Raw genomic sequence first — 8,048 nt, forward strand, 5'->3', positions numbered from 1 at the left:
ATCCATGATGTATTCCATGTTTCGATGCTTCGTAGATATCAATCGTATCCCTCACATGTGATTAGTCCGTCTGATATTAAGATTAAGTCCGATATGACATATGAGGAAGAACCGATTCACATTCTGGCTTATGAGATTAAAGAGTTGTGAAATAAGAAAATTATGTTAGTTAAGGTACTATGGCACAAACACTGAGTTAAGGAAGCAACATGGGAACTAGAGGACGCAATGAAAGAGCATTATTCGAACCTATTCACCAGTAAGATTTTCGGGGACGAAAATCCCTAAGGGGGGAGAGTTGTAACAGCCTAATTTAGAATCTAGTTGGAATGGTGGTTTTAGGACCACGAATTCGAGTCAAAAAAATATTTTAAAATTAATTTCTGTGTTTATTATGTGTGAATTCATATCTGTGAAATTTTCGTGATTTAATTTTGTCATTTGAGTGCCCGATTAAATAAAAGGACTTAATCGCGTAAATTGAAAACTTGATAGTTTATTGTTTAAGGACCGAATTGTTATTGGCTTTGTAAATTGAAGCATTTATGTTGCAAATTGACCACTTGAGTTAGTGGTGGCCGGTTGTACCCATGTTATATATGTTTTAATTATTAAATGGTAAAGGTTAATAAGGTAAAATAATAACATGTTAATATATATGTTATATTATATGATAATTAAAATAAGTTTTTCATACATCTTTTTTCATCCAATGAAAACAAAAACAAAAGAAAAGAAATAAAAAAAGCTAGGTTCAGCCACCTTCCAAGCTTGATTCAAGGTTCAGTTTTACTTGGTTTTTGATAATTTTTATGTTTTTGAGACCGTTGCTTCGAGTACTACTAAACCCATGCTTGAATTTTTGATTTTGGTGAATATTTTGAGTTATGCCATTGTTGAAAGCTTGTGATTTTTGTTGTTTGATGATGAGATATGAAAGATATGTTTTGGGTTAACATGTTTTGTATTGGAATTTTTAATGATTTTGAGTAATTAGGACTAAATTGCAAAAATAATAATTTGAGGGACTAAAATGTGAAATAAATGAAATATATGGACTTGTATGAATACTAGGAATATTTGGCCTGACATGAGTGAAGTTAAATTTTGCATATTTTGTGTTTTGTGCAATAAGGACTAAATTGTAAAAAGTGTAAACTATCAGGGTAAAATGGTAATTTTCCCATTTTTGTGTTTTTGGACTAAATTGAGTGAAAATATGTTTGAATGAGTTAAATTTGAATATGTTTAGATCAAGAACCAAAGAAATCGAATTTGGATCGGGGGAAAACAAAAGTTGTCGACTAGCCGTCTCGTTCCGTTTTATATCGTCTGAGGTAAGTTTATAAGGAAATAGACGTATTTAATTTTAATTAAATGCAAATTATATATGCTGAAATGAAATGTGTGATTTAATATATGCGATAGCCGAATGTGAGTAAGCTTGGCAACTACATTTACGAATTCGTTACGACCGAGTTACGACGTCCGAAAGTCCCGTATGAACCTTGATAGTTAGGATACATATGTCATGACATAGGATTCCGATATGTGATGTGCGAGTAAGACCATGGCATCGATATGTGATTCTGATATTTGTGTGCGAGTAAGACCCTGTCTGGGATAGTGGCATCGATATGTGATTACATGTAAGACCACGTCTGGGACGCTGGCATTGTATGATATGTGTGATTATCCGAGTGTCCTATCCAATTCTGAATGGTTCATCGGGCAATGATAAGTTATGAACGAATGTGTAAAGCGAGCTAAATGTCCAGGTATGAATTAGCTTGTTGTCTACTTGAAATAAGGTAAGTAAGTAACTTGATAATTGTTATAAATTGTGTATGATGCAAATGAAGAATATATGTGAATTTGGTAAGTGTATTCAGCTTGTGGATATTATTGAAATGAATCTTAACTATGTGCATATATTATTATGTGTATTCAGCCACATAACTAGCATATGTATATGAAGTTATATTTTGATACATGAGCTTATGTATTTGAGTGTATGTGGACTAGGTTTTATGATGACTATTTGGCTTTGGATGATGAATAATAATATATTAACCTAAATATGTGAGCATTTGGCCAAGGTAGGATTTGTGTATGATAATGTATTATTTATGAAATTTGTAAGTTTGAGACTAAGCATGGTAATGTTAATGTAATTTCGGTTGAGTTTAAAATGAGTTGATTATATCTTTAGGTTGTTTATTTGCTTATGACTTACTAAGCTATTATAGCTTACTCTGTGTGTTCATGTTTAATCTATTTTATAGATTCTTGGATTTCAAGTTATGAGCTCGGGGATCGTCAGCAAAGTTCATCACACTATCTACTGTTTTGGTACTTAATAAGTTGAACTTGAATTATGACATGTATAGGCTAGAAAATACTTTTCAAATGTTGTATTTTGTTTATGTATAAGTGGAGCCATGCGAAAATGGCTTAACTTCTATGCTTGAAATCAGTTTTGGTTTAATTATGGTTTATGTCTATTTTGGTTATTATGTCGTGTGCTATGGATAATTATAATTTGTGTCATGTGATCGTACTTTGAGGTTTGTTGTTGAAGTCGGATGTGGGTGAATGAATCGGCTATGTTATACATATGTTTGGTTTTGGTTTGAGCCTATATTGGAAGTGTATCCAAAATATTTGATGTTTGTGAAGTTGCTATGTGTTTCGGCAATCTGGTTTATAATGGATGATAATTGAGCTAAGGTAGGTCATGTATTTGTTAGGTAATAGTCAAGACATTTGCATGATATAAATTCGGTATACACTTATGGACTTTATTAATGATATGAATAACATATGATTAGTTGTTATGGTAAGTAAGACACATTGGGACTTAGATTTATATAAGGAGTTTGAGTTAATGATAAAGGATATGTGCACTTGGCATTCGATCATGTCATGTTGAGTTTTTATGTGTTTACATGTATGTATATATGTGCTTATATTATGGTTGACATGTATATGTGCATGGCTATATAGATTCGTTAGTTATTTGTAAGTTTATGAATATGTATAAATGAATTGTGTTAGTCGAATGGACAAAGAAATGAAATGGGTTTACAAATAATCGAATGCTTGTTTTTACTTTGTGTTAATATGCAAAACATATGAATTTTATATGACTAATATATTAATGTCGTATATATGAATAATGGGTTAGTAATGAAATTTATCTCAATTGATGTATATCTTGTGTACGCACATGACTTATATAAAAATAGGTCTAATATTCCAATAATGAAGTTATTGATGTATTATATGTTACGTATAAGTATAAATTGTTTTGATATATTTTGGATTATGTTTTATTTAAGCTATGTTGTGAATGATATAATTATTTAAGATTTAATATTTTCTTAAGTTATAAGCATTGATGTGATTAAAATTTCGATTTGTAATATATAATGCATATTTATATGAATTGTAAAATGATCGGTAATGCCTCATTACCCTAATCCAGCGACGGATATGGACTAGGGGTGTTACATGAGCCAGGAACTGAAGAGCAATCTGACAATCGCGTAAAGTCCAAAGAAAAGTAAAGGAAGTGCTCTAAGGATAAAAAACGAAGGAAGGAGGAGAAAGAAACATCATGTGGCCACATCGACGGATGCAGATAACTGAGTTAGTTTATTTTAAGCTTTAGTTATAGTAATCATGCATTACATGTAGTTGTAGGTTTTATTTTGATAAGTATACATTGTTATTGCATTTTTATTATCATTACATTTTCATGTCAGTGCATTGGGGACAATGCAAACTTTAAGTTTGGGGGAATGCACATGGGGCTTTGAAATGCACCCACATTTCAAAATTTTTGTTTTCAAAAATGAAACATGCAAGGTTTAATTTTAGTTAATGAAAATTGTTCAAATAATTTTTGTTACATTCGATGCTTAATTCTTGAATCATGTAAATTAGCAATGAATGAGTTGGATAAATTTGACTGAAGGTTGTAGCTTCAATTCTTTGATGAAAGGATTAGGTTGCATTAATAATGGATGACTGCTATCATTCTTTAAATATTGAATGAATCTGTTTTGTATGGGTGCTTATATATGTATATATAGTTATAAAGTGGAGACACTCCAAAGTTGGTGTACTATGTAATGTTAAAAAGGGAACACCCGAATACAAGTGTTATAAAAATCAATCTAGCCAAAGGCTGCCACTGCATAAGTGTGTGTTGGTGCAATTACATAGTCCTTGGGGGTTTGTTGCACCCCATCGTTACTTCTCAGGAACAAGGGTACAGTAATGCAACAATATCCCTTATTCTAAAAATATATATACTTAATATTGTACAATAAATGTTGTAATGGTAGATAGAACTTAAGGTTTGAAGCATGATGCTAGCATTGATGAAGTTGCAACCTTATTCATTCATGCTTATGAATTGTCGATGCAATATTCTTTCATCTGAATGTGATTAATCCATTGGGAATTTAGAAGATTCAAGTTGCTAGAATGATCATTTGCCTCAGTAAAATCTTTTGTAGCCTTGCTAGTTTCTGTTTTTACTTGAGGACAAGTAAAAACTGAAGTTTGAGGGTGTGATAGCAATAGAAAGAACATAGGTTTTCCCCCTACTTATTAGTTAAATTGTTCCCATTTTGTTATCCTTAGCATACATTTTAGCATTTTTAGTTTAGTAAATTGCATTTTATAACTCAGTGAATCCTAGCCTATTTTATCCTTAATTTTGCTATCTTATTGCATTAATGTCACTGCATGAGTTAATTCCAAATTGCATCCAGAATTGTCGTCGTACTTGACAGATGTCTGCAATGTCGCTCATAGGTTAATTCCAGATTGCGTTCAAAATTGTCGCCGCAACTAATAGCTGTCCGTATAAGAGCCAAAATTGCATGAGCTATCTAGTATGGTAAAACCAACCTGTAATAACAAGGACAAAATAATTTTAGGGAAAGGACACCTGTATTGTGGAGGAGGATATAAAAGGTGGACATGAGAAGAAAAAGGGGCAGCCTTGAGTTTTTTTCTCTCCATCATCATCTTTATCATCCAACCTTGGAGCTTGCAACCATGGTAGCTTAAACCTCTTACAGGTAAGCCAGCGTGAAAACCAAATGCAAACTAGCTCTTGACGAGGAGACGTAAGTGCACAACAAAAGGGAATAGAGAGATTTAGTCGAGTTGTCTAGGGATAGTATTCTCCATTCGATTCTTTCTTATTTCTTTCTAAATGTTGGTGATTACTCTCTGATTTCTGATTGTATGGAAGTACTGATGAATTTTTGGTGAAATGTTATCTTATTTAATCTTGCTTTTATTGTTTAATATTGGGGTTTGAATATTTTTTAACACGGAAGTGCTATTACAATCACTGAAGCTGGAAAGTGTAGTGACAATTTGAGCGAACAAGCATTACAACAGAAGTCGAGTGAGGATTAGAGGAATTTAGTCCACTTGTTCTTAGTAGTGTCATACTGCCATTATCGGAAGGTGAGGTTAATATGCATGGTTAAGTCAGAGGTTAAATATAGGAGTAACGCTGAGTAAGATATACATTGAATTTTATTGCATCGACAATCACCTATACTTTTATACCTTGTGAGCACTTAGTATTCTGCTAAAGATTCATGCTGGGGATCCCAGTTTAACATCATCATATTTTATTTTATTGTTTTTAAAGTTAAACTATCCTCACAATTCATTTCATTTATATCCAGTTATTGTACCGACATGAATAGACAAAAGACACCTATCCTTGCGGGATCGATATCCGACAGACTCACATCTGACTACTTTACTTGTACCGGCAGTGTATGCTTGCACATTATTGCTGTAACATTAAACAGCCGATCAATACCGCTACAAAATATATATGGAATTGAGGTGGTTTTGTAACACCCCGTACCCGAGACCGTTTCCGGAGTCGAACACGAGGTGTTAACGGACTTAATTCATTAATTAAACAGCTCATACAATTCATTTTAAAATTTCCAGACAAGCTGGCTAACTGCATCACAGTCGCTTTAAAAATCATATCTTGAGTTACGAAACTCGAAATCCAATTCCATAAATTTTTCCTGAAACTAGACTCATATATATATCTACTAATTTTTTCTAGAATTTTGGTTGGGCCAATTAGTACAGTTTATTAGTTAAAGTCTCCCTGTTTCAGGGTTCAACTACTCTGACCTCTGTGTATTACGAATCAGATATCTCCTATACAGACCTTCAATGACTATTCCGTTTGTCTCTAATAAAACTAGACTCAATAAGGAATCTGTACATATAAAGCGTGACTTCTAATTATCTTTGTAAAATTTATGGTGAATTTCCAAATTCAGAACAGGGATCCAGAAATCGCTCTGGCCCTGTTTCACAAAAATTTAAACATCTCATAAAATATAGCTCATATACCTGTTTTGCTTATTCCATATGAAAATAGACTCATCAAACTTCGATTCCATAACTTATTCATTATTTAATTCCATTTCTACTATTTTTAGTGATTTTTCAAACTCACGTCACTGCTGCTGTCTGAATCTATTTTATGGTAAATTTTACCTATTTCATGGTTTCCATGGATTAGCTAGCAATTTGACATACATAATACCAAATATGATCATGATTAGCCATTCCAATGGCTAATCATTACCAAGCATTTCTATTTCCATACCACTCAATAACCATATCATAAGACCATACATATAAAATGATTATAATGCTATACATGCCATACTCAAAATATACAAGCCATTATGCCAAGATGGTATACGGATAGTGTGAGCGTGCCTCCGACCGTTTCCGATTTTCGAGCTGGCTTGTCAACACTACAAGGAATGAAAAGGAGGGAGTAAGCATAAATGCTTAGTAAGCTCACATGCAAATAGCAAGTAACATAACCATATAAGCAAACATAAAACATCATTTGCATAATCATCACCAAGACATTCATATCACCTTTTCATTTATAATCTTACCATATTGTTGTTATATCGAGTTTTCAACCCGAGGGTTAAGTACATACCTGTTCAAAGTATCCATTTCACAACACTTACCAATACGTCCCTTTCATCTTGAGTATTCCTCCATTTGAGTAGAACTTTACCCGTTGAACACATCGGAATATAATTCGGATACATGGAAAGTTTGCACATAAGTGCCACATATGTAGCCAAGCTACCATGTAACCCACCCATAAGTGAACTCGGACTCAACTCAACGAGCTCGGGCGTTCGCATCCATAAGTGAACTCGGACTCAACTCAACGAGTTCGGATGCCTAGTTACATCTCACGAACTCGGACTCAACTCAACGAGTTCGGACGCTCGCATCCATAAGTGAACTCGGACTCAACTCAACGAGTTCGGACGCTCAACCATCCTAGTGACATGTCACTTGTATCCTCATCTATTCCTAAGGTTCAAGCGGGCTTTTCCTCGAACACTTATCCTTGCCGTCTTACGTAGAATGTCAAATCAATACTCAAGAACAATTATATTTAACAAGTAGTTCGCATAATTTGCATATTATTTGAAATTAACCACAAGCATACATTTCATAATAAAATTCAGCATAACATATAATTAACATCAATAACTTAAAATAACCATTATGCTACATTATTTACACATGAACTTACCTCGTATGCGAAAACGGCTATTTTGACCATTTCGTCCACCACTTGGTATTTTCCCCATTTTAGCCCGAATTTCAGTTTTCCTTGCTCTATCATTTAAAATATAGTCTAATTAGGACTCACATTATTCAAATTGACCCAAAATCATATTTTGGAAAAATTACAATTTTGCCCCTAAACTTTTGCATATTTACACTTTTGCCCCAAAGCTCGTAAATTAAAATTCAGCCTATTTTCTTATGTTTTATGACATGCTGATCATTTTTTCCCTTCTATGGCAACATCAAATTTCTCACTCTAACATGTACTTATGACTATTAGGTATTTTTACCGATTAAGCCCTTTTGCTCATTTTCACTTAAAACCGAGTAGCACAAGTTGTCTAACATAATTTAAAACCTCATATTCT

General features: G+C 33.2%; 1 long non-coding RNA gene across 1 annotated transcript; it reads right to left on the reverse strand.

Annotated features, from left to right (window-relative positions):
• Positions 1–6,619: 6,619 nt before the first annotated feature.
• Positions 6,620–7,711, reverse strand: LOC128291691 (uncharacterized). The gene is made up of 2 exons (XR_008281512.1): positions 7,643–7,711; positions 6,620–6,830 (listed from the first exon to the last, which is right to left on the reverse strand). It is a non-coding gene; the product is annotated as an uncharacterized LOC128291691 (long non-coding RNA).
• Positions 7,712–8,048: the final 337 nt, after the last annotated feature.

This window comes from Gossypium arboreum, chromosome 4, assembly GCF_025698485.1.
Source record: "Gossypium arboreum isolate Shixiya-1 chromosome 4, ASM2569848v2, whole genome shotgun sequence".
Classification (NCBI taxonomy): domain Eukaryota; kingdom Viridiplantae; phylum Streptophyta; class Magnoliopsida; order Malvales; family Malvaceae; genus Gossypium; species Gossypium arboreum.